Raw genomic sequence first — 27,889 nt, forward strand, 5'->3', positions numbered from 1 at the left:
CTCTCTGGAGTCTCCAGAAGGGAACACAGTCCTGCTGATACCTTGAGAAGTGTTGGACTTCTACAGAACTCTATATAATAAAGGTATGTTGCTTTAAGCTACTAAGATTGTGGTAGTAGGAAACTAACTGGAACAGCTCTATGGTTGTCAAGAAAGAGGGCTGGAGTGATAAATGTGGATGAAAACAGAAATTAACTGATAGTCTGTAAATGGAAGGGTACATCCCCCCACACTACCTCTTTCTTATACACCATTGAGCAAACTAAATCGTCACAGCCGGATATTAATCCCCAAGCAAAAAAGTAAGATGTGTTTTTTTAGAGAACTAGAAGTAAGTTTCTAGGAACAACTTAATTTAGAGGAAACAGGGACAATTAAGGGAACAGAGAACACCTTAAAACAAAAGAAGACAAACCATAATCTGTAAGTGGTATCATTGGTGAGATCTGAGGAGATACTGAATTGAATCTATGGCAGATGTTGTTTATCTACCTAACAGCCATCCCTCACTTCTTCCTTATGAAAAAAAACCCTGATATTTTCCCCATGTTGCATGGCCATGTGCTTCAGGGGGAACAGAATTCTCTCTTCCTTGAGGAAGCATAGTCTTTATCTCTTAAGGCCTTCAACTGATTGGGTGAGGCTCACCCACGTTATGGAGGGCCATCTGCGTGACTCAAAGTCTGCTGATTTAAATGTTGCTCTCCTCTAAAACATACCTTCACAGCAACATGGAGACTCGTGTCAGACCAAATATCTGGGTACAGTGGCCTAGTCAAGTTGACATGTAAAATTAATCTTCACAACCACATGCCAAGATGAAAAGTTGCATCAGAAGGTACCAAAAGTTCCTAAGAAGAAGAGTGGAGGGAACTTTGCATGGTAAACATCTGCCACTGTGAAGTTCCCAGTGGAAAGCTGACTCCTTGTGATGGAGCTGTGAGGAAGACGGATATGGAAGAAGATTGTAAAATGTTATAATAAAAGACTTAGCTTTTGATTTCTTTTTCTTATAAAAATCTTTTTCAGGATGCCCTTATGAACAATTACTCACAGCCTCAACTCCTATGATGTCCAGTGAGACACTATGAAATCAAATAAATCTCCAGATATTGAGTGGGCTTAATTGATCTTGATTTTCTTTTAAGTTACCCCACAACTCTAAAGGGCTTCTGTACGAAAGTAGGTGGCATGCACACAGATGTCCAGCAGGCACGTGAAAAGGTGCTCAACATTGCTAATTATTAGAGAAATGCAAATCAAAACTACAGTGAGGTATGACCTTACACCAGTCAGAATGGCCATCATTAAAGTCTACAGATAACAAATGCCGGAGAGGCTGTGGAGAAGGTGGAACACTCCTACACTACAAGTGAGATTGTAAATTGTGCAGCCAATATGGAAAACAGTACAGAGGTTCTTCAAAAAACTAAAAATAATTAGGAATTCCCTGGTGGTCCAGTGGTTAGGACTTGGCACTTTCACTGCCATAGCCCAGATTCAACCCCTGATCAAGGAACTAAGATCCTGCAAGCTGGGCAGTGCAGCCAAAAAAAACCCCAAAACGATACGTGCACCCAGTGTTCATAGCAGCACTATTTACAGTAGCCAAGACATGGAAGCAAGCTAAGTGCCCAGCGACAGATGAAAAGATAAAGAAGATGTGGTGTGTGTATAAAATGGAATAATATTCAGCCATAAAAATAGAATGAAATAATGCCATTTGCAGCAACGTGGATGGACCTAGGGATTATACTAAGTGAAGTGAGTCAGACAAAGACAAATATCATATGATATCACTTATATGTGTAATCTAAAATGACACAAATGAACTTTTCTACAAAACATAAACACATTCACAGACATAGAGAACAGACTTGTGGTTGCCAAGGGGGTGGGGATTGGGGGAAGGATGGATTGGGAGTTTGGGGTTAGCAGATGCAAACTATTATGTATAGGATGGGTAAAGAACAATGTCCTACTATATAGCACAGGGAACTATGTTCAATATCCTGTGATAAACCATAACGGAAAAGAATCTGAAAAAGAATGTATATATGTATAATTGAATCACTTTGCTGTACAGCAGAAATTAACACAACATTGTAAATCAACTTTATCTCAATAAAACAAATTTAAAAAAAAGTAAAATAGGACTTCCCTGGTGGTGCAGTGGTTAAGAATCTGCCTGCTAATGCAGGGGACACGGGTTCGAGCCCTGGTCTAGGAAGATCCCACATGCCACGGAGCAACTAAGCCCGTGAGCCATAACTACTGAGCCTGTGCTCTGGAGCCCATGAGCCACAACTACTGAAGCCCTCGTGCCACAACTACTGAAGCCTGCGCACCTAGAGCCCGTTCTCTGCAATAAGAGAAGCCATCACAATGAGAAGCCCGTGCACCGCAGTGAAGAGTAACCCCTACTAATGGAAACTAGAGAAAGTCTGTGCGCAGCAACAAAGACCCAATGCAGCCAGAAATAAGTGAATAAATTTATATACATATATAAAAAAGTAAAATAGGTGTCATGGTCCTGATATCAAGAATCCAGAAAGTAGATGTAGTCACTGAGAGAGTATGTAGCACAAGAAGGGGAACAGGCAAGGACAGTTATCAAGGAGAGAACAATTAAAAGAATAAGGAAACCATGAAGGAAGAAGAGACTAGCTAATTGAAAAGAGAGAAGGTTCTTAATCTGTGATCCATGGACTTCTCTGGGGCCCATTAATAGTCTTCAAAGGATTAATTAACTCCCTGAAATTATATGCGAGATTTGCATGTATGTGGATACCTCTCATCAGATTTCCAAAGTGATTTTTAACTCCCTGTCAACAACAACAACAACAACAAAGAAAAGAAAAAGAAAAAAAAAAGTAATCATTGGAAAGAAACCATGTGGTTTCAAGGAGTGAACCCTTAAAAGTATAATGCAGTAGAGATACCCAATAGGATATTGACTGAAAAACGTTCAATCAGTATGGCAATTAGAAGGGCTCTTCTCTGAAGAGCCATTTAGGTTGTGCTCCCTCAATCTCCTTTCCACTTCAACTCACTGCGGTCTGGCTTCTGAGGCCTCTACTCTACCAAAATTGCTCTTGTCAACGACACTGACATTTATTTTGTGAAATCTAGTGAATAGTTCTCTCTTCTCATCTTACTTGACTTCTCAGCAGTGGTGACCCCACAGTCTTCCAGTTTTGCTCCAACCTCTCAGGCTTAAGTCACCATTTCCTTTTGTGCCCAAGATGAAATGATTACAGTAGTTCAAAAGTGACCCCCCCCCCTTTTTTTGTTCATGTGGCTTGAGGAATCTTAGTTCCCTGACCAGGGATGGAACCCAGGCCCCGCCAGTGAAAGCACTGAGTCCTAACCATGGACCACCACGGAATTCCCTGTAAGTGACCTTCTTAAGCCTCCCTCAGCCCTGCCTCCCACTCTTGTTAACCAATAGACCTAGAAAGATCTTCCTCCAGTTTTTTTCTTTTTTTACATTGCTTGATCTTTCTTATCTTGCAGCTGTCAGTTCACATGTCACCTTGAAAGTTATCCTCCCCTTACGGTCCTACTTTCAGTTGGTAACATATTATCACAGAACCATCTATTTCCTTTATTATACCTCACACAATCTGAAATTATCTTCTGCATTTAATTTATATATCATCTATCTCATACCATTAAGATATACATTTGTCCAGGACTGGAACATTGCATCTCTTTTTCTCTGCTAGATCTCCAGTGCCTAAAAACAGTGTTTGGTGCAGATCTCGCATCTATTTACCTGATGCATGAATGATGAAACTCAAAATGAATTGCATTGCAAATATTTGATATTTTAAGTTTGTGCTTTTTTAAAAATAAATTTATTTATTTATTTTATTGGCTGTGTTGGGTCTTCGTTGCTGCACATGGGCTTTCTCTAGTTGTGGCAAGCAGGGGTGCTCTTCATTGTGGTACATGGGCTTCTCATTGTGGTGGCCTCTCTCGTAGAGTGCGGGCTCTAGGCGCATGGGCTTCAGTAGTTGCGGCACATGGGCTCAATAGTTGTGGCTCACGGTCTCTAGAGTGCAGGCTCAATAGTTGTGGCACACGGGCTGAGTTGCTCTGCGGCATGTGGGATCTTCCTGGGGCAGGGATCAAAAACCCATGTCCCCTGCATTGGCAGGCAGATTCTTAACCACTGCACCACCTAGGAAGTCCAGTTTGTGCTTTTTTAATACACTGCTTTAAATATGATTTTTACAACAAAGGGGGATAAATAACCCTATCAACCTATGCTATAGAGAAATCAAGGGATATAAGGACTAAAAAACCACCTTAGTGATCTGAAGTCAGTGGTGATATTTGAAAGATAATTGTGGAAGAACTGGAGGGAAGAGAGAAGCCAGAAGGCCAGGTTGGAAAGGATTAAAGTGAGAGGAGGGTGAGGAATGAGAGACAGGGTGTATAGATCTCTGTTACGGAAAAATGTAGCAGAGAAAGCACTTCAAGGAGATAATGTGGTTGAGGTGGCAGTGCAGGGGATCAATGTCTTGAGAAAAGGACTGAAGGCAGAGAGGGATCATTCTTTCACTCTAGGCAAAACCAGGCAAGTATTGTTGCAACTCAGTGGAGACAGGAAAGTATTTTACAAAGAAAAGGAAGACACATGTTTTCTGTATCTGTTGTGGGGCTGGTCTGAATTTGGTGGATGCCAATAATTTTCAAAAACTGTGATCATTCTCTGCCAAAAGATAATTTCAAACTCTCAAGTTAAAAAGTGCACAGCTCTTCTCAGGACACAGATGAATGTCAGTAAATAACTTACCTTTATTCTGTTTCAGTTTTTGTCCAAGTTGGGGCCAAAGTTGTCCTCCAACCTTCATGACTACAGGAGGCTCGATCAAAATAATGATAAAGTCCATCTGATAAAGCCATCTGAGTCAAACCTGTAGTCTAACAAAATTTATTAAGTTGCCGAAACGAGGAAAACACACCAAAGGAACTGGGGCAGTGTAAATGGGGGGAAAAAAAGGAAGAGGCAGACATAGCATAGGATTTGGTGGAGTGTATTAATAGATAAGAATTAAGTAGGCTCAGGCCTGAGCTGTGAAGCTGACTCCAAGGCCATGTATCCTTGAAAACTATGAAGTTAAAATAAACGTGGAATGTTACATCTGAAAACTCCTTATTTGAAGCACTATGCCTGTGCCCGCCACGTGTCAAAATGATCCCCAGGACTCAGCTCTGCCAGGACTTGGGATGTTCCATTATTACTCATATGATTTCAAACAACAAAGCTACTGAAAGTTTGTTTTTTGGAACAAGTGTTTTTTTAGCCTATGTCGTTTAATTAATCAACAAAAGCAGTTTTTACAGCTTCATAACGAGTATCTCCATGTATTGAAATTCTGCTTAAAATTTAACATTCAGCTTGAAGGCTACCTCTATGGAGTGTTACTCAGTTTCCCTTTGGTTGGGTTAAAGGCCTCTTTTATTTTCACCAACAATAACAATACTGCGGGTATTAATTGTATGCTTTAATCATGTACCAGGCTCCACGGCTACATGTTTATTTATGCGTCGTCTCATTTGACCCTCACAACTCTTGAGATATGAGAAAAGCCTTAGAAATGAACATGTCTACGGAATTTGCTTTTTCTATTACCGCCTTCACTTTCATTCTGCTTTAAGGTTCAGCGAGTTAATTTTTGTTCCCCTCGTTTTTGTGGAATCAACACTACATCCTTCTCTGTGACCACCACAGACTTCCTACGTGGTAGATCCTCAATGAACATGGAACTGAATCTCATACAGGACATAGCGCTTCCGCGATCACAAGTAAACTGGCACATGCGCGGTCCTGGGGTCGTTCTGTCATCCCAGGTTTCGGAGGAACTGCTCGGGCAGTACAGGAGCAGTGAGCTCCGCTGGGTCTGGATGGACCAACTACACCTGCGGCTACCCAGACTCTTATTGATAACTACTGCCGAGCTCCAGCCGCCGCCGCCGCTTCTCGCGGGGGGGGGGGGCGGGACTTCCTGTCTCCGTAAAGGAGCACTTCCGTCCAGGGCCGGAAGTTGCCCTGGGGCAAGGCGCGAGCAAGGGGCCGCCGCCCTGACCACCCTGGCGGACTGCTGGCAGGTGAGCTTCCGAGGATCCGGGAAGTGGAGGGAGCCGTGTGTTGCTAGCTGGCTTGTGACCGGTGCAAACCTGCAGGGCTCTCGGTCTTTTTTCCCTTTCCTAGAAACTTCCCAGGTTTCCGGGCGTTGCCTGCTCCCTGGGATTTGACCGAACCCAGCTGCGCCAGGTCGAGAGGATGCATTCGTGGGGGCGGGCGGGGTACCGGGCCTGGGCCCGCGGCTGGCGAGCGGGAGCGGGAGCATCGCACTGCACTTCCCAGAAAAGCCTTATTGACTTGTCACTTTGGAAGAGGTGAAACTGCTACAGGCGACCAGCGACTTGGTGTTAGGTTAGAGAAACAGCCCTGGCTTTCCAAATCCTTTACCATTTGTGATGTAGGAGAAATAACGTGAAGTAGGTGGAGGACGTTTACAAGTTTTACACAGGGCTCACTACCAACCGGGGACTGTTCTAGGTTGTGGGTGGATCCCAGTGCAGGTGTGACACCCCTGGTGCCAAAGAAACGACGGCCCCGTCGGGAAGGCAGGGCTCACAGATGCCAAAGTGTTAGAGAAGGACAGAGTAGACAGATTAAGAGAACAGACTTCCCTTTTGTCTGACGTTAATATAGCCATGGCCACTGTCGTTTGATATTTGTCTCAACTATTTTCATCTTTTTAGTATTAACCTTTACGTATGCTTTTGTAAATAGCATATTGCTAGAGATTTTTTCTTTTTTCTTTTGAAATCCAAGTGGACAGTCTCTGCCTTTTGACTGGCAGGCTTATTGTACTTACATTCACTGTCATTACTGAGATGTTTGTTCAGGCCAAAACCTTTGGAGTCATCCTTGACGCATCTCATTCTCACTGCACATGTAATCTATCAGCAAATGCAAGAACTCGGCCTTCAGAATCTACCCAGATTCCCGAGCCCTTCTCACCACTTACCCTTATTCACATTACCGGCATCTCTCACCTGGATTTCTGCAGTAGCCACTTAAGTAGTTTGCTTTTTCTCAGTCTTTCCATCACATCTAGAGTGATTCTTCTTTTTAAAAAAATCAGAGTATCTCCCTCCTCTCAAAAAATCCTCCACGGACTACCCGTTTCACCCAGATTAAAAGCCAGATTCTTCACAGTGGCTGTCAAGTTTCTGTGTGATCCGGCCCTTGCTTTAGCTCTGATCTCATCCCTGGCTCCCCTCCCCCTTTGCTCTCCTCTTGCCTCAGGCACATCCTAACCTCAGGATGTTTACACCTGCAGTTCCTTTGCCTAAATGTCCACAGGATTTAATCCCTTACCTCCCTCATATTTTTTTGAATATTACCTTCTCAGTGAGGTCTTCCCTGAAATAGACTTCCCTTACGTTTCCATTGTATTCATTGCCCTTGTGCTTAGCAGCGTATGACAGGGGGCCATGTGATTTACTCATTTCTCTGGTTCTTTAATGTTTACCCCACTGGGATAGGAGCTTCATGAGGGCTGGTATTTTTTTGTGTTTTGTTTACAGCTGTATCCCTAGTGCTTGAAACAATATCTGGCTTTTAGTGGGCTCTCCATGAGTAAGTAGATTTGGCCTTTTTTTTTGTTTGTTTTCACCATCTTATACTTTTTCTTTCTCTTTTCTTGCCTATTTTTGAACTGAGGTTTTGTTTTGTCTTGTCTTCTCTTTTCACTTTTTCCCTTCTACTTGTTTGGAAGATACGTTACTCTATATACTTTATTTCTGTTCTTATAGTGGTTAACCTTTTAATTTAGCTAATCAGAATCTTAACCTTGCAGAACAATATTGTTTTTACCTATAAGCTACTGATTTTATCAGGCTTCCTGGATCATCTCAGTACTTAATTTTGTAAGATGTAAATGTTCAACAATAAAACTAGTAGTTGTTGCTATTTCCTGGTGGTTTTGATTGTTTTCCTTTTTGGTTTATTAAATTTATCACACATCTTAATAGAATATTTACTGTGTACTGAGCACTCCAAAGTTTATTTTTTAAAAAGAGTATGATACTTTCTGTACCTTAGCATTTTGCTGGGAAATGTGCAAAAGAGTCCATTAGAAAATATGATAGACATTATTAAGTGTGAAATGAATATTGCCCAGAAAGTAGGTAGAGACTATCAGAAAGGAGGGAATTTAACAGTTTGCTGGTTATTAGGAGCAGCTGGAATGAATTTGTGGAGGAGTGATTTGGGAAGATTTGGTTGTATTTGAAAGTGTGTAGAGAAAAGGCACAAACTGATGGGTTCATTAATTTTATTCTTTCTGTTTCATATAGTTGTATCATAAAAATTTTGGGCTCGGTGTAGATTTAAGTCATGGGTGTTTGAAAGAGAAGATATGTCTACAGCCTCTTCAGAAAGCCTACAGCTTTTTGGAGGAGCTACTGAAAATGATGTGAGGCAGTTCAGTGTGTGAGAGCCAAGGAACTACTGTGAAGATGTAGAAGAACTTGGACACAGGCTTTGACATTAGGTATGACACACCAGAGGACAGCAGGATATTATGCTAAGTGAAATAAGACAGTCACCAAAGAGAAATACTGTGTGCTTCCACTTCTGTGAGATATTTGGAACAGTCGAGTTAATAGAAATGGAAGGTGGTGGCTGGGGAAAGGAGGTTATGGGGAGTTGTTTTATGGATATAGACTTACAGTTTTGCAAAACGAAAAAGTTTTGGTGATTGGTTGCATAACAGTGTGAATGTCACTGAACTGTACACTTAAAAATGGTTAAGATGATAAATTTTATGGTATGTGTTTTTTATGACAATTAAATTTCTTTTTAAAAGGAGAAAAAGGTGTGTTTGTTTAAAATTGAGCTATTAAATACTCAGAAGTTGTTACATTTTAGGTGGTCATTTTTTGCCCTTGCATGTTCTCCTTCTTTAATCTCCCAGCATGAACCTCCAAAACCTCAGTGAAACACCTCTTACCTTTCCCTACCTGGAAAGCTTGTTCTCTTCATTTATGCTGCCCTTATCCATCAGTTTACCTAGGGAATGATTTCCACATGGAGTCTTCCTCACTCTTTTTTTTTTTTTTTAATAATTTTATTTATTTATTTATTATTTTTTGGGGGGTACACCAAATTCAATCATCTGTTTTTATACACATATCCCCGTATTCCTTCCCTCCCTCGACTCCCCCCCACCCTCCCTCGACTCCCCCCCCACCCTCCCCAAGTCCTCCTCACTCTTAACCCACCTGTTTCTTCTCCGTCACTGAATCTGATCCTTACATTGCTAAGTATAGGTCTTAATTGTTTGCTGTTATCTCTACTAATTAAACTCTAAGTTCCTTATAAGAGCATGTCTTTTACTTGCTTGTGTACTTCATGACGGAAAGATTAATGAATATCAGGATTCATAGCTTATAAGCCAGGATTACTACCTAGAGCTTCTAATTTCAGTGAAGCCTGTTTCCCGTTCATGTTGAGTTTTCTACTTGATATGTGTCAGTCTGTGAATGATACTTCAGATCTCATGCCAATTATTTTGGTACAGTTTTGAACAAATATTAGGAAAGATTAAGCAAAATACATTTAGATAACAGAATACATGAACAACTTTTTTCCTAAAATTAATTCACAAAGTGCCAGTGTTTTCATCTTTTCTGTTGTGCATCAAACTTGTTTTTTGATCTCTTGGATCCCTTGGTGGCTACAAGGTAGGAAACGTGGGAACTGAATCCTGACCTACTGTAGGAGTAGCCACACTGGGTTTAAACTTCCCCATGTCAGCTACTGTTATTCTTTTTTTAATTTATTTTTTTATTTTATATTATAGTTGATTTACAATGTATTAATTTCAGGTGTACAGCAAAGTTATTCAGCTATACATATATCTATTTTTCAGATTCTTTTCCCATATAGTTATTACAGAATATTGAGTAAAGTTCCCTGTGCTGTACAGTAGGTCCTTGTTGATTACCTATTTTATATATAGTAGTCTGTATATGTTAATCTCAATTTCCCAATTTATCCCTCCCCCCTACCGTTCCCCTTTTGTAACCATAAATTTGTTTTTGGAGTCTGTTTCTATTTTGTAAATAAGTTCATTTGTATCTTTTTTTTTTTTTAATATTCCACATGTAAGTAATATCATATGAAATTTGTCTTTCTCTGTCTGACTTCACTTAGTATGATGATCTCTAGGTCCATCCATGTTGCTGCAAATGGCATTATTTCATGCTTTGTTATGGCTGAGTAATATTTGATTGTCTGTATGTACCACATCCTCTTTATCCATTCCTCTGTCGAACATTTAGGTTGCTTCCACATCTTGGCTACTGTGAATAGTGCTGCAGTGAACGTTGGGGTGCATGTATCTCTTTGAATTACAGTTTTCTCTGGATATATACCCAGGAGTGGGATTGCTGGATCATATGATAGCTCTATTTGTAGTTTTTTAAGGAACCTGCATACTATTCTCTATAGCAGCTGTACTGATTTACATTCCCACCAACAGTGTAGAGGGATTCCCTCCTCTCCACACCCTCTCCAGTGTTTACTGTTTGTAGACTTTTTGATGATGGTCATTCTGATTGCTGTGAGGTGATACCTCATTGTAGGCTTGATTTGCATTTCTCTAATAATTAGAGATGTTGAGCATCTTTTCATGTGCTTTTTGGCCATCTGTGTATCTTCTTTGGAGAAATGTCTATTAAGATCTGCCCATTTTTTGATTGCATTGTTCCTTTTTTTTTGACATGGAGCTGCATGAGCTGTTTGTATATTTTGGGGATTAATCCCTTGTTGGTTGCTTTGTTTGCAAGTATTTTCTCCCATTCTGTGGGTTGTCTTTTCATTTTATTATGGTTTCCTTTCCTGTGCAAAATCTTTTAAGTTTAATTAGTTCCCATTTGTTTATTTTTGTTTTTATTTTCATTACTCTAGGAGGTGGATCCAAAAAGATATTGCTGCAATTTATGTCACAGTGTTCTGGCTTTGTTTTCCTCTAAGAGTTTTATAGTATTCAGTCTTACATTTAGGTCTTAATCCATTTTGAGTTAATTTTGGTGTATGGTGTTAATGTCCTGGTTTCATTCTTTTACATGTACCAGTTTTCCCAGCACCACTTATTGAAAAGACTGTTTTTTCTCCATTGTATATTCTTGCCTCCTTTGTTGTATTGTCATAATTAATTGGCCATAGGTTTGTGGGTTTCTGGGCTTTCTATCCTGTTCCATTGTTCTATATTTCTGTCTTTGTGCTAGTACCATACTGTTTTGATTATTATAGCTTTGTAGCATAGTCTGAAGTCAACAGATTTCTGTGTATTAAGTTAGCGTGTTTTTGTTTTGTTTTGTTTTTGGCTGTGTTGTGTGGCATGTAGGATCTTAGCTTCCCTGACCCATGCCCTAGTAGTGGAAGCACAGAGTCTTAACTGGACCATCAGGAAAATATCTCTATGTATTGATTTTTTATCTGCAGCTTTACCAAATTGATGAGCTCTAGTCGTTTTCTGGTAGCATCTTTTAGGATTTTCTATGTGTAGTATTATGTCATATGCAAACAGTGACAGTTTTACTTCTTTTCCAATTTGGATTCCTTTTATTTCTTTTTCTTTTCTGATTGCTGTGGCTAGTACTTCCAAACCTATGTTGAATAAAACTGGAGAGAGTGGACATCCTTGTCTTGTTCCTAATCTTAGAGGAAATGCTTTCAGCTTTTCACCATTGAGTATGATGTTAACTGTGGGCATATATCGCCTTTATTTTGTTGAGGTAAGTTCTCTCTGTGCTCACTTTCTGGAAAGTTTTTATCATAGATAGATGTTGAATTTCATCAAAAAGTTTCTGCATCTGTTGAGATAATCATATGGTTTTTATTCTTCAGCTTGTTAATGTGATGTATCACCCTGATTGATTTGTGGATATTGAAAAATCCTTTATCCCTGGCATAAATCCCACTTTTTCATGGTGTACAGTCCTTTTAATGTATTGTTGGGTTTGATTTGCCAGTATTTTGTTGAAGACTTTTGCATCTTTGATCATCAGTGATATTGGCCTGTAATTTTCTTTTTGTGATATCTTTGTCTGGATTTGGTGTCAGGATGATGATGGCTTCGTAGAATGAGTTTGGGAGTATTCCTTCCTCTGCAATTTTTTGGAAGAGTTTTAGAAGGTTAGGTGTTAACTTTAAACATTTGATAGAATTTGCCTGTGACTTTTCTTTGTTGGAAGTTTTTTTGTTTGTTTTAAATAAATTTAGTTATTTATTGGTTGTGTTGGGGCTTCATTGCTGTGTGTGGGCTTCTCTAGTTGCGGTGTGCAGGGGTACTCTTTGTTGTGGTGTGTGGGCTTCTCATTATGATGGCTTCTTTTGTTGTGGAGCACAGGCTCTAGGCATTCAGGCTTAAGTAGTTGTGGCATGTGGGCTCAATAGTTGTGGCTCACAGGCTCTAGATTTGTGGCACCTGGGCTTAGTTGCTCCATGGCATGTGGGGTCTTTCCAGACCAGGGATCAAACCTATGTCCCCTGCATTGGCAGGCAGATTCTTAACCAATGAGCTACCAGGGAAGTCCCTGTATGAGATTGATTTCTAATCTCATAGTGTTGTGGTCGGAAATGATGCTTGATACAATTTCAATTTTCTTAAATTTCCCAAGGCTTAATTTGTGACCCAGGATGTGATCTCTTCTGGAGAACGTTCTAGAATGTTCTGTGTGCACTTGAGAAGAAAGTGTATTCTTCTGCTTTTGGGTGGAGTGTCCTATAAATATCAGTTAAGTCTCTCTGGTCTATTGTGTCATTTAAAGCTTGTGTCTCCTTATTTTCTGTCTATTGGTGTCAGTGGGGTGTTAAAGTCTCCCAGTATTATTGTGTTACTGTTGATTTCCCCTTTTATGGCTGCTAGCACTTATCTTATGTATTGAGGTACTCCTGTGTTGGGTGCATAAATATTTATGATTGTCATGTTTTCTTCTTGGATTGATCCCTTGATCACTATGTAGTGTACTTCCTTATCTCTTGGAGCTGTCTTTATTTTAAATTCTCTTTTATCTAACATGAGTATCACTACTCCAGCTTTCTTTTGGTTTCCATTTGCATGGAATATCTTTTTCCATCCCCTCACTTTCAGTCTTTATTTGTTCCTAGGCCTGAAGTAGGTTTCTTGTAGACAGCATATATAAGGGTCTTGTTTTTGTATCCATTTAGCCAGTCTGTGTCTTTTGGTTCGAGCCTTTAATCCATTTACATTCAAGGTGATTATTGATATGTATGTTACTATTACTATGTTTTTAATTGATTTGGGTTTGTTTTTGTGGGTCTTTTTCTTCTCTTGTGTTTCCCACTTAGAGAAGTTCCTTTAGCATTTCTTGTAATGCTGGTTTGGTGGTGCTGAATTATCTTAGTTTTTGCTTGTCTGTAAAGCTTTTGATTTCTCCACCAAGTCTGAATGGGATCCTTGCTAGGTAGAGTAATCTTAGTTGTAGGATTTTCCTTTTCATCACTTTAAGTATATCCTGTCACTGTCTTCTGACCTGTAGAGTTTCCACTCAGAAATCAGCTAATAATCTGATGGGAATTCCCTTGTGTGTTATTTGTCATTTTTCCCTTGCTACTTTTAATATTTTTCTTTGAACTGAATTTTTGTTAATTTGATTAATATGTGTTTTGGTGGGACATCCCTGGTGGTGCAGTGGTTAAGAATCTGCCTGCCAGTGTAGCTGAACAGATTTGATCCCTGGCCTGGGAAGATCCCACATGCCACAGGGCAATGAAGCCTGTGCACCACAGCTGCTGAGCCTGCTCTCTAGAGCCTGTGAGCCATAACTACTGAAGCCCATGTGCCCTACAGACCATGTGCCACAGCTACTGAGCCCATGTGCCACAACTACTGAAGCCCACATGAGCCCTACAGCCCATGTGCCACAACTGCTGAGACCACGTGTGCTGCAGCTACTGAAGCCTGTGCACCTAAAGCCCATGCTCTGCAAAAAGAGAAGCCACCGCACTGAGAAGCCCATGAATCGCAACGAACAGTAGCCCCTGCTCACCACAACTAAAGAAAGCCTGCATGCAGCAACAAAGACCCAATGCAGCAAAAAAAAAAAAAAAAAAGTGTCTTGGTGTGTTTCTCCTAGGGTTTATCCTATATGGGACTCTTTGTGCCTCCTGGGTTTGGTTGGCTATTTCCTTTCCCATATTAGGGAAGTTTTCAATTATAATCTCTTCAAATATTTTCTCAGACACCCTTTCTCTGTCTCTTCTTTTTTTGGGACCCCTATAATTTGAATGTTGGTGCATTTAATGATGTCCCAGAGCTCTCTGAGGCTGTCCTCAATTTTCATTATTTTTTCTTTTTTCTGCTCTATGGCAGTTGTTTCCACCACTCTATCTTCCAGCTCACTTATCTGTTCTTTTGCCTTAGTTATTCTGTAATTGATTTCTTCTGGAGTATTTTTAATTTCAGTTTTTGTGTTGTTCGTCACTGTTTGCTCTTTAGTTCCTCTAGGTTAAATGTTTCTTGTATTTTCTGCATTCTATTTCCCAGATTTTGGATCATCTTTACTATCATTACTGAGTTCTTTTTCAAGTAGCATGCCTATTTCCTCTTCATTTATTTAATCTTGTTGGTTTTTACCTTGCTCTTTTGTCTGTAACATATTTTTGTGTCATTTCATTTTTGTTTTGATGGGTGGGGCTGCATTTCTGTTTTACTGGTTGTTTGGCCTGAAATGTCCAGCAGTGGAGTTTGCAGGCAGTTGGGTAGGGTTGGGTCTTGGTACCAAGGTGAGGACCTCTGGGAGGCCTCACTTGGATTAATATTCCCTGGGGTCTGAGGTTCTGTTAGTCTAGCGGTTTGGACTCAGCGCTCCTGCCACAGGAGCTCAGGCCTGCCTGCCTTGTGAACCAAAATCCCACAAGCCACATGGTACATTGTGACAAAAGAAAGAAAAAATGGCAGTACAGTAACAAAGAATAAAACAGAAAATAAAATTCGAAAGATAAAAAAAATGAGGAAAAATTTAAAAATATAATTGAAACAACTATAGCAAGGTAAAGCAGAACCACAACAGAAAAAAGAAAAATTTTAAAGTGAACAACCCAAAAGGAGTAGAACAATGACAAAAGTATAAAGAATAAAATAAAATTAGAAAAATAAAAGATTTTGTAGATAAAATAGAAATATAAATGAATCAACAATAGCAAGGTAAAACAGGACCAAATCGAAAAGAAGAAAAAAGGGAAAAAAAAGAAACAGAAGGAAAAAACAGCTGGAAAAGGCCTTGGCTATCTGTGAAGGGCAGAGCTTGGGTGAGGGGGTGGAACTTAGTTGGGGGTGGGGTTTAGGGTTGGGGCAGAGCCTAGGTGGGGCGACTTTCAAGCTGTGGGGTGGGGTCTAGGCTTAGGACCTGAGCAGCAGGGGAAAGGCAGCATGTCCTGAAGGGGGTCCTTGGAGGGTTGACTTTGGGAGTAAGGCCCTGGGTGAGTGTGTGCAGGCGGGGTTTAAGCCCAGCACATTTGGTGGGGGTCTTGGAGTGTGTGTAGAGGTAGGGCCCTGGGTGGGGTTGTAGGGGTGGGGCTTAAGCTCTGTACTGCTGGAGGAAGCCTCCAAGGGCATCGGATTAGGCCTGGGAGCCCAGCAGGCTCCTTGGTTCCCAAGTGGGCAGGGAAAGTGCTGGCCATGCTCCCTTCTGTTCCTATGCTCTCCCGAGTGCCTCTCCTATCACCAGGGAACTGTGGGTGGGTCTCACTGGTTATGGGAACTCTTCCTCTCCCCAAGCCACTCCTCAGGGGTGCTGGTCTCATCAGTCGGCCTTTACTTTTGCTCCTGCTTCCCTCCCTCCCACTCCCTAAGGACACATGTGGCTGGAGGGGGCCTCAGTGGGCAGAGGATCCAGCTCAGGATCTCAGCAGGCCCTGGAGCGCAGGTAGGTAGGGGAAATGCAGGGCATGCTCCCTTCTAATCCTCTGCCCTCCCAGTGGTCTCTCTTCTTTCCCCGCCAAGTTGTGGGATCCTTTCCACTCCCCAATCTGCCCCTTAGAGGCACTGGTCCTGTCCTGCTTCCACTTCTCCTACCCCTTCACTCCCCTCAACATCCTACCTGGTCACTGGGGGTTCCTCCCATCACCTTAGGTGTCCGTGGTCCCCCACCAGTGCTTAACAGGTGCCCTAGTTGTGCAGAGACGTGAATTCCATGTCATCCTAGTCCCCCATCTTGACTCTGTCCTTTGTAGATGATTTCTAATCTCATACCATGTGGTTGAAAAACATGCTTGATGTGATTTCAGTTTTCTTAAATTTACCAAGGCTTGCGTTGTGGCCCAGCATATGATCAATCCTGGAGAATGTTCCATGTGCACTTGAATGTGTATTCTACTGCTTTTGGATGGAATGCTGTATAAATATCAATTAAGTCCATCTGGTCTAATGTGTCATTTAAGGCCTGTGTTTCCTTATTGAGTTTGTGTCTGGATGATCAGTCCATTGATGTAAATAGGTGTTCAAGTCCCCCCACTATTATTGTGTTACTGTTGAGTTCTCCTTTTATGGCTGTTAGCATTTGCCTTATATACTGAGATGCTCCTATGTTTGGTGCATATATATTTACAATTATCATTTCTTGTTCTTGGAGTGACCCCTTGATCATTATGTAGTGTCCTTTTTTGTTTCTCTCTCTTTTTTTTTTTTTTGCAAAGGTTTAAAGTTTCATTAGAAAAATCATACACAAAATAAAAAATATATTTGTCAAGAACAATAATGGCATTATTTCATTTAGCAAATTCATTTAAAACATGGATTACAGTATAGAAAGAGAAATGACAACATAAAGTTTCACACAACTAACTGATCTGGAAAACCAGTCCCTTAAAAGGCAGCTGCAGTGCCATTTTCCAAGCTCTCTTCTTAAGTTGAGGGTTTTCTGTAATTGGTTTTATATTAAATTTTCTCCATAACAAGTTTAAAGATGCATGTCATTTCCTCATCACCAAGTACTTTGTAACAGTCTTTAAAGTCTATCTTGTCAGATATGAGTATTGCTACTCCAGCTTTCTTTTGATTTCCATTTGAATGGAAAATCTTTTTCCATCTCCTCACTTTCGGTTTGTATGTATCCCTAGATCTGAAGTGGGTCGCTTGTGGACAGCATATACAAGGGTCTTATTTTTGTATCCATTGAGCCAGTCTGTCTTTTGGTTCGAGCATTTAATCCGTTTACATTTACGGTAACTACCCATAGGTATGTTCTTATTGCCATTTTGTTCATTGTTTTGGATTTGTTTTTGTGGGTCTTTTTTCTTCTCTTCCTCTTTTGTTCTCTTGTGGTTTGATGACTAACTTTAGTGTTGTGTTTGGAATCCTTCTTCTTCTTCTTCTTTTTTAATTTTGGCAATGGCTTTATTTATTTTTTTGCCTGTGTCACACAGCATGTGGAATCTTAGTTCCCTGACCAGGGATTGAACCTATGCCCCCTGCAGTGGAATCACAGAGTCTTAACCACTGGACCATCAGAGAAGTCCTTTTTCTTCGTGTATATTTACTGTAAATTTTCAGGTTGTGGTTAACATGTGGTTTTTTTGTTTTGTTTTGTTTTTTGGTCACACCGCATGGCTTGCAGGATCTTAGTTCCCTGACCAGGGATCAAATCTGAGCCCCCTGCAGTGGAAGCACAGAGTCCTAACCACTCGACCACCAGGTAATTCCCACCATGAGGTTTTGATATAGCAGTCTATACATTTACAAGATTGTTTTAAGTTGTTGGTCTCTTAATTTCAAATGTGTTTCCAATATCCTGTGTTTGTACTCTCCTCTTCTCACTATTGCTGGCATTGATATCTGTGTGTGGATGATTTGCTACCTTTTCTGTATGTTTGCCTTTACCAGTGAGCTTTCCTATTTGTAATTTTCTTTTTTCTAGTTGTGGCATTTTCTTTCCCATCTGGAGAAGGTCCTTTAGCATTTGTTGTAAAGTTGATTTGGTGCTGCTGAATTCTGTTAGCTTTTGCTTGTCTGTAAAGCTTTTGATTTCTCTGTTGAACCTAAACAAGAGCCTTGCTACGTAGAATAATCTTGGTTGTACATTTTTCCCTTTTTTCACTTTAAATATATTGTACTACTCCCTTTGGCCTGCAGAGTTTCTGCTGAAAAATCAGTTGATAACCTTATGGGGATTCCCTTGTATGTTGTTTGTTTTTTTTCCCTTATTGCTTTTAATATATTCTCTTTGTCTTTTTGTCAGTTTGATTAATGTGTGTCTCGGTGTGTTCCTCCTTGGGTTAATCCTGTATGGGACTCTTAGCACTTCCTGGATTTGAGTGAATGTTTCCTTTCCCATATTAGGGAAGTTTTCAGCTATTGTCTCTTCAAATATTTTCGAAGGCCCTTTCTCTCTCTTTCTTCTCCTTCTGGGACTCCTGTGATGTGAATGTTGGTGCATTTAATATTGCCCCAGAGGTCTCAGACTGTCCTCCTTTCTTTTCACTCTTTTTCCTTTCCTTTTCTTTTTTTTTTTAAATACTTATTTATTTGACTGTGCCGGGTCTTAGTTGTGGCACGTGCGATCTTCATTGTGGCATACAGGATCTTTGTTACAGCATGTGGGATCTTTGTAGTTGCAGCACGTGGGGTCTTTTTATTAGTTGCGGCATGCAGGGTCTTTAGTTGCAGCATGTGGGCTCTTTTTTTATTTTTTAAGCTCTTTATTGGAATATATTTTCTTTACACCCTTGTACCAGTTTTTGAGGTACACCAAAGTGAATCAGCTGTATTTATACATATACCCCCTCCCATGACTCCCTCCCACCCTCCCTGTCCTGGCCCTCTAAGGCATCCCCCATTATCGAGTTGATCTTGCTTTGTTATACAGCAACTTCCCACCAGCTATTTTACATTTGGTAATGTATCTCTGTCTATGCTACTCTCTCACTTTGTCCCAGCTTCCCCTTCGCGCCCCCTCCCCCAGCCCCATGTCCTCAAGTCCATTCTCTACACCTGCATCTTCATTCTTGAGCGTGTGGGCTCTTAATTGTGGCATGCAGGATCTAGTTCCCTGACAGGGATCAATCCCAGGTCCCCTTTATTGAGAGCGTAGAGTCTTAACCACTGGACCACCAGGAGAGTCCCTCATTGTTTTTTCTTTATTCTGTTCCACAGCAGTGATTTACACCAATGTCTTCCAGCTCACTTATTTGTTCTTCTGCCTCATTTATTCTGCTGTTGATTCCTTCTGGTGTATTTTTAATTTTAATTATTTTACTGTTCATCTCTGTTCTTTGAAGTTTTTAGCTTTTTATTAAACATTTCTTGTATCCTCTCAGTTTGTGCCCTAGTCTTTTTCTGAGATCTGGGATCATCTTTACTATCATTAATATGAATTCTTTTTCAGATAGATTGCCTTTCTCCTCTTCACTTAGTTGTCCTTCTGAGGTTTTATCTGTTCCTTTGTCTGGAACATATTTCTCTGCTCTCTCATTTTGTCTGCCTTTCTGTGTTTGTTGCTTCTGTTCCTCAGGCTACAGGATTGTAATTCTTCTTGGTTTTGGTGTCTCCTCCCTGGTGGGTGAAGTTGGTCCAGGGGCTTGGGCAGGCTTCATGGTGGGAAGGGACTTGTGCTTGCCCATTGGCAGGTGGAGCTGGGTCTTGCCCCTCTGGTGGGTAGGGCCATCTCAAAGCAGCTGTTGGCTCAGGATGACTTTAGGCAGTCTTTCTGTTGACGGGTGGGTCTGTGTTCCCACCCTGTTGGTTGTCCTGAGGTGTCCCAGCACTGGAGCCTGCAGACTTTTGGGTGGGGTCAGGTCTCAGTGCCAAAATGGTGACCTCTGGGAGAGTTCATGCCTGTGAGTATCCCCTGGACATCAGCGACCTGTGTCCTTGCCCCCACAGTGAGCCACAGCCAACCCCCGCCTCCCCAGGAGACCCTGTAAGACCTGGAGGTAGGTCTGGCCTAGGCTTCTTGGGAGTCACTGCTTTGCACTAGGTTCCAGTGCATGTAAAAACTTGTGTGAGTCTTCCAAGAGTGGAGTCTCTGTTTCCCCCAGTCCTGTGGAGCCCCTGCACTGAAGCCCCTCTGGCCTTCAAAGCCAAATGCTCTGGGGACTCCTCCTCTTGATGCCCAACCCCCAGGTTGGAGAGCCTGACATGGGGTTCAGAATTCTCACTACTGTGGGAGAACCTCTGCGATGTAATTATTTTCCAGTTTGTGGTTCACCCACCTGGCGGGTATGGGATTTTGATTACATTTCGAAACTGCCCCTCCTACCATCTTGTTGTGGCTTCTTCTTTGTATTTAGGTGTAGAATATATTTTTTGGTAGGTGCAAGTCTTTTTTGTCAGTGGTTGTTCAGCAGGTAGTTATCATTTTCGTGTTTTCATGAGAAGATGTGAGCTCAGCACCTTTTACTCTGCCATCTTGTCTCCAGTCTCAGCTACTGTTATTTTGAACTTGTATTTCTTTTGATTTGTGGAATTCTTTTCCTTTTCCTAAATATGGAACCTGACCACTTAAATGAATCAAATTCATAGAGTCAGAAAGTACATTGGTAGTTGTTGGGGAGTGGGATGGTGGGGAGGGAATGCGGAGTTAGTGTTTAATGCGGACAGAGTTTCAGTTTACGAAAGTGAAAAATTTGGGAGATGGATGATGGTGAGTGTTGCACAACAATGTGAATGTCCTTTAGTGCCACTGAACTCTACTGTTAAATATGGTTAAAATAATATGTTTTATGCTATGTGACTTCTACCACAATAAGGAAACATTAAAAAAATATACAATCTGAGTTATGATGTTAAATGACTAACATGTTTACTATATTTTGAACAATTCTACACATAGTAACTCACTTAATTCTTAAAACAGCCCTGTGGTCTTAATATTATCTACATTTTGCAGATGGGGAAACTGACACAGATTAAGTTGTCCAGTCTCCCATAATAGCATGTAGTTGGAGAGGTAGAATTTCTATCTGCATATAATGTCCATATAATATTAAATAGGAACAAATATAACCTAAATTCTTACTTATTTTTGAGAATTCCTTCAATTTCAGGAGAACGAATCTCAGGTCAAACTGATGTAAACAGAAGAGGAATTTCATGGTTCATTTAACTGGGCTAATGAAAGGCTTTAGGCATAGCTGGGTCAACTCTGCTTTTCTGTTTGGCCTTATTTTCAGACAGTTTTTTCCACATAATAGCAAAGGTGTTCCTCAGCTGTTTCAGTGGTCCTTTTGTTTTAAGGTTTTGGGAATGAAAAAGATGAGTCCTCTCTTCAAGGTCCATGTTGTTGACCTGAAACAAGTGGACTGCCAGTTATCTCTCCAGCAAAGATGGGTTTATTTGGAATCAGCAGAGAATTGCAGTTCAGGGTCTGCAACCATGGTGGGCCACGTGCAAATCCCCACATGTCAAGGGAAGGAGAAGGCTTTATAGAGAGAAAAGAAGTTGGGAGGGCTGAGTAAACAGTGTCCATGGTTTTCCATTGGCTGAGGCCTTTCAGGAAAAGGAGTCTTTCCTCCCGTTGCGCTCTGCTAGGGTCACAGGGCATGAGAGCTCCCCCTTTCTGGTCTCCTGACTATTTAATTGAGGTTTCTGTTTATTAATTTTTTTGCAGTATCATTTCCTGAAAGATTGGCTCCATTTGGGCTAGGATCTTCACACATGGATCAATTGCTGTGTGCAAGGAAATGGGGTTGAAGAGTCATCAGATTGGCTGTCCTGGGCCATGTGTCTACTCCTGTAGCGAGGGAAAGGTAGCCCACTAGTCGGAGAAAATGCACTTCCCCAAAGGGGAAGGTACTGAGTTGAAAGAAACAGAAAATTGGGAGACTCATTTTGGCAGCATAGGGGCAACTCTTGCTCTTTGTTTAGGTGCCTTTCCCAAGTTAAGAGCTTTCCACTCTTAAAAAGTAACACAGTTATTCTTAGACAAATTGTTAAAATTTTGAATGAATGTTGTGCAGTTAAGATAAGGAAAATGAAAGAACTTTGTACGGTGCCATAATTTATTTTCAATCACATGCTTTGTTGTTGGTACGAGAGACTCACCACTAAATTCCTCTCATGTCCTCCAGTTTTCTTAATTATTTAGGATAAAGACCCCTTAGCAGTCTGATAAAGGCTGTGAACTCCTTAGAATGTTTTGAAATACAGAAAAACAGGATTTCAGATGAAACCATTTACATGAAGTTATCAAAATGTCAAAATACTTTAAAAGTTATAATAGTATATGTGTTTTTCCCTCTCTCTCTCTCTCTTTCTCTCTCTCTCTCTTTCTTTCTTTCTTTCTTTCTTTCTTTCTTTTCCTTCCTTCCTTTCTTTCTCTCTCTCTTCCTCCCTCCCTCCCTTCCTTCCTTTCTTTCGGTTTTTGGCTGCATAGCACAGCACACAGAATCTTAGTTCCCTCATCAGGGATTGAACCCATGCGCCCTGCAAAAGTGTGGAGTCTTAACCACTGGACTGCAAGGGAAGTCGCTTTTGTGTGTGTGTGTGTGTTTCTTTATAAATATATTAAATAACAGTCTGGTGGCAGGTCTAATAAATATTGTAATTTTGAAGTGGTAAATGTAAAGTTTATTTTGAGGTATCTGTAATGGCTATAATATTATAAATACTTGTGATCGTAGGTGCTGCTAACCCACCTGATTTTTTTTTCCTATTTTTATAATTTAGAGAGATGCTAAATTTCAGTTAGAAGTTAGTGAAATTCTTCAGTGAGGAGATACCTTGAGAGTTCATGGACCTCAGGTAGAGAACGCCTTGCTTAGGCTCTGTGTGGGTGATCAGCCTAGCACTGTAACTTCCTGGTCCCACTTTGCTCATATTAGTTGCCCCTGATCCCCAGTCTTGTGACTTGTGCTATGTTTCTTTGACCAGCCTTCCTAGATACTGGCTTTGGGTTTCTGAGAATCATCCACCTGGATGGTTACTGTTCTCTCCCCTCTTTTGAGGAGAGTCATCTATTTTTTCTTGAATCCATAGATACCAGATATTAACCTTGACCTGCCTCCAGTCTAAATTTCTGGTGGTCAAGACTTAACCACTGAGATATATTCTCTTCCATCTTTTTTTTTTCTTTTTCTTTTTTCCTTTTGGCCACGCCATGAGGCATGCAGGATATTAGTTCCCCAACCAGGGTTCACTGCACGCTCCTAACCAGTGGACCACCAGGGAACTCCCCATCTTTTATTTCTAATAAATATGTATAGTAACTCAGATCCTGGCCTTTCTCCTCCTTTCTTGTCTTCCCAGATAATGATCAGCTTCATTTTGCCTCTCACAGGCATTGGGAAAAATAGTTTTCAGTAAGAATCAAGAAAACGTGATTGAGAAGAATGGATGCTAACATTTTATGGAGAGGGAAAAAATTGCCTGTGAACCATTGAATTGGGTGCTGTTGGGAAGAGAGAATGTGATAGATAACCAAAGCAGTGGAGGAAATAGCCAAAAACTTTTATTTAGGAAGAGATATTGTGGCAAAACCATGGTAACTGAACTTGTGGCCTCAAGGGTCCTTTCTAGAAAATATATGCAATAGTATGAATATCACTAAAATTTTGCTGGGATAGGCTTATTATTTGAGTGGAAATATATGTCTTTGTTCAGAACAATCCAATATAAGATTTGTGAGGTGGGTAGTGTATATCAGGAAGATACATATACTTCTTTGTAGCCAAGAGTATTGGCATGAGAGTATAAAGCATAAATGACAAAAGGAGAAAGAAGTGGAAGAAATCTGTAGATCACACTATAGATCATATGTAAGGAGGAGAATAAGATTGTTGTTCTCCTAATACCAGATTGTAAAAGTGACACGAAAATAAGATAGAGTTGTGATGGAAGATTTCAACTATCTTAAATTCTGCTAGAGGCCCATTCCTTTCTCGGGAGAAGACCATTTTTTTGTTTTTGTTTTCGTTTTTGACCATTTAAGTTCCTTGGAAGAAACAAAATGAGAGGAAGGATTCCTTTGGTTTGAAATCTCATTAACAAGGAGGAAGAAACAGGTGAAGTAGAAGACCCTGAAATATTGTGGAAATAGAGACTATTATTTTTTGAGAGTCTCCCCAAACAAATAAAATGCTGAATATAGTCAAACTGCTTCCTTGGGTATCAGGAAAGTATATTTTGAAAAATGGAGAATTATCATACTTTTAAGATTCAGTGTCCAAGTTAAAGCTGAACCAAATCAAAGTTCTCTAAAACCTGAATCTGAAATTTTGGGAATTAAATTTCAAATTATTTTTTTAATTCTAGTAAAATACAGATAATATAAAATTCACCATCTTAACCATTTCTATTTAATTTTTTATTATTTTATTTTATCTTCTTTTTCTTCTTTTTTTTTTTTTCCCAGTATTTTGGCCACACTGTTCAGCATGTGGGATGGTTCCCTGACCAGGGATCAAACATGGACATTTGAGTTGTTCCCACCTTTGGCTGCTGTAAATAATACTGCTGTGAATGTGGGTGTGCAAACATCTGCTTGAGTCACTCCTTTTAATTCTTTTTTTTTAATTAATTTATTTGTTGTCTCTGTTGGGTCTTTGTTGCTGCACATGGGCTTTCCCTGGTTGTGGCGAGCAGGGGCTGCTCTTCATTGCAGTGTGCAGGTTTCTCAGAGTGGTGGCTTCTCTGGTTGCGGAGCACAGGCTCTACGTGCTCAGGCTTCTGTAGTTGTGGCACATGAGCTTAGTTGCTCGGCGGCACGTGGGATCTTCCCGGACCAGGGATCAAACCTGCATCCCCTGCATTGGTAGGCAGATGCTTAACCGCTTGCACCACCAGGGAAGTCCCCCTCCTTTCAATTCTTTTCAGATTATTTTATTTGAGGAATTATGTCGTATCTCATCAAGACCATATAGGAAACAGAGTTTAGATTTTAAAAACAAATTAAGAAAAGATCCACAAACCAATAGGAAATGGACAAAGGATTCTGAACATACAGTTGACAGAAAAGATCAAAATGAATATGTGCTTATTTAGCTTCCCTCATAAAAGGAAATGCACATAAAATACATATTTCATTTATGAGACTGACAGGTGACTAAAAGTGTGTCAGTATTGTGTGAAGGGCAAGGTTGTGATGATGTGGAGGCTTATACACAGCTGATGGAATTGTAAATTGGTTCAGCCACTAGAAAGGGACATTTGTCATTACTCTATAAAATGAGAAATGCACATACTCTTTGACTTAGCAGTGCCCATTTTGAGATATTTTTGCACAAGTGTGAGGGATAAATGAGCAGGATTAATCCTTGCAGTATTGTTTGCAGTTGCAAAAACTTGGGAATAACCTAAATGTCAATCAGTTTGAAGACTAGTTACATAAATTGTTATGTCTGTACAAATCCTATGCAGCCATAAAAAATTTAAAAGCTCCTGACACGGCTGTGGATACATTTCTAGGATGTATTATTGAACGTGAAAATACAAGGAACAGAAGCACATGTATAGTACGTCATCATTTGTGTAGATAAAGAAAAGAATATATTTGCTTTTATATGCATAGAATATATATGGAAATATCTATAAGATATGAATAAAGCTGTAGTCAGTGGGAAGGGAAAATGACTAACTGGAGTGGAAGGGGAACTTTCAGAGTGTTCCTTTTTTGTACTTTCAAGTATCACCCACTCAAAAATTAGGTGAGGGACTTCTTAGGTGGCGCAGTGGTTAAGAATCTGCCTGCCAATGCAGGGGACACAGGTTCGATCCCTGGTCAAGGAAGATCCCACATGCCGTGGAGCAACTAAGCCTGTGTGCCACAACTATAGAGCCTGCCCTCTAGAGCCCGTGAGCCACAACTATTGAGCTCCTGTGCCGTAACTACTGAAGCCAACATGCCTAGAGCCCCTGCTCCACAAAAAGAGAAGCCACCAAAATGAGGAGCCCGCACACCACAATGAAGAGTAGCTTCTGCTCGCCGCAACTAGAGAAAGCCTATGTGCAGCAATGAAGACCCAATGCAGCCAATAAATAAATAAATTTATTTAAAAAAATAGAAAATTAGGTGGAAAAGATATGCATAGAAAAATGCAAAGGGAAGTACTAAAATGGAAAAGCAGATAGTCCTAAACCAATGACTTTTAGAACCTCGAACAGACCTCTTAATGAACCTCAAAATTAACATGTGAAAAGATGTGAAGACAAGAAAAATAAAGCTTTTAGGATTGATTTAGACTAAAAAGTAGTATGAGAAAGGCTACTTCTTAGGTATAGTAATACATTTCCTTCCTCCCTTCCTTCCCTTTTAACTTAAAATCATAAACATTTTTAAACATAAAAAAAGAGAAAAATACAGTAGTCCTTATCTGTGGGGATTATGTTCCAAGACCCCCAGTGGATCCCTGAAACTGCAGATAGTACCAAACCGTAATTATGCTCTGTGTTTTCCTAAAATTTATAAATTTTAATTTATAAATTAGGCACAGTAAGAGATTAACTAACTAATAATAAAATAGAACAATTATAATCATATAAAAATAATAAAAGTTATGTGAATGTGATTTCATCTCAAAATATCTTACTGTACAAATTCAATGCCTTACAAATTCAATGTTTAAATGGAAACACTTATCATGGACGTGGCCATAACTTTGGTAGTTTGAGGTATCATCAAAACTAGTGTGAATTTCTTTTTCCTTCTTCACAGTTTCCTGGATAGGTTTGTTCTTAACCGTAGATCTTAGCAACCTCAGCATATGATTTATTTTTCTTTCCTTAATAAGTGGGGAACTTTCATTTCTTCCTTAAAGGAAGCACTTTACCACCTGCTCTTGGGCACCTGAGTTGCCATCATCATTACTCTTGTGCGTTAGGGCCTTATTTAAGTAAAATAAGGGTGACTTGAACACAGGCACTGTGATGCCTCAACAGTTGATTGGATAACCAGATGGCCACTAAGTGACCAGCAGGCAAGTCAGGAGAATTCAGTGAGAACAGTGCATTATTCCTCCCTCTTTTCAAAATCATCCTTCTTTTCCTCCTTCTCATTAATAGAAAAAAAAATAACAATTACTTGTTCCAAAAATATTCATACAACTCAGAGGTAAGTTAACAATTGAAAGTATTCCTTCTCTTACCCCATTCCTCCTCTATCTGATTGACAAGAGTATATCTTCTGACTGACAGTGTATTTTTATTTCAGTGAAAATTTTCATAAAGTTCATGACGTTCTTAAATGTGAGCTGGAAACCCTGTAACTGAACAATTTTACCCATGGGTTTCTGTCTTTGGTCAGTGTCTTATATTCTTTTTTTTGTCCTTGTTTCACAAAAGTTGCACAGGACACAGCTGGGAGAGATAGTTAATACATTGGATTATTGAATATTTAATGTATATAAATATAAAGTCCTAAATATAATAATATATTAACATGTACTTCAAACATATAAGTATAGAATAGAGAAGACCTGATTTGAAAGCTTTTTTATTTTTTTAAATTTTTTTTATTTTTTTATTTTTTTAAGAACTTTTATTGAGATACAGTTAACAGACAATAAACTGCATATATTTAGATTGTACAATTTGGTATTTTTTTTCGTACTGGTAGTGTATATACGGCAATCCCAATCTCCCAGTTAATTCCCCCCAACCCTCCCTGCTTTCCCCACCTGGTGTCCATATGTTTGTTCTCTACATCTGTGTCTCTATTTCTACCTTGCAAACCAGTTGATTTGTACCATTTCTCTACATTCCGCATATATGTGTTAATATACAATATTTGTTTTTCTCTTTCTGACTCACTTCACTCTATGACAGTCTCTAGGTCCATCCATGTCTCTACAAATGTCCCAGTTTCATTGCTTTTTACATCTGAGTAATATTCCATTGTATAT

At 40.0% G+C, this 27,889-nt stretch overlaps 1 protein-coding gene across 4 annotated transcripts in view; it reads left to right on the forward strand.

The window, feature by feature from the left end:
• Positions 1-6,036: 6,036 nt before the first annotated feature.
• The window catches only part of TBCE (tubulin folding cofactor E), a 90,211-nt gene continuing 68,358 nt past the window's right edge, over positions 6,037-27,889 (forward strand). For 2 of the 4 annotated variants that reach the window (XR_009053770.1, XM_057735393.1), the window contains exons 1-2: positions 6,037-6,120; positions 17,674-17,751. The gene's annotated coding sequence lies outside the window, so the exon portion shown is untranslated. Of the gene's footprint in view, positions 6,121-8,397; positions 8,580-17,673; positions 17,752-27,889 lie in introns of those variants that run through there. The other 2 variants (XM_057735394.1, XM_057735395.1) reach the window with 2 other exon arrangements.

Source organism: Hippopotamus amphibius, chromosome 5 (assembly GCF_030028045.1).
Source record: "Hippopotamus amphibius kiboko isolate mHipAmp2 chromosome 5, mHipAmp2.hap2, whole genome shotgun sequence".
NCBI lineage: Eukaryota > Metazoa > Chordata > Mammalia > Artiodactyla > Hippopotamidae > Hippopotamus > Hippopotamus amphibius.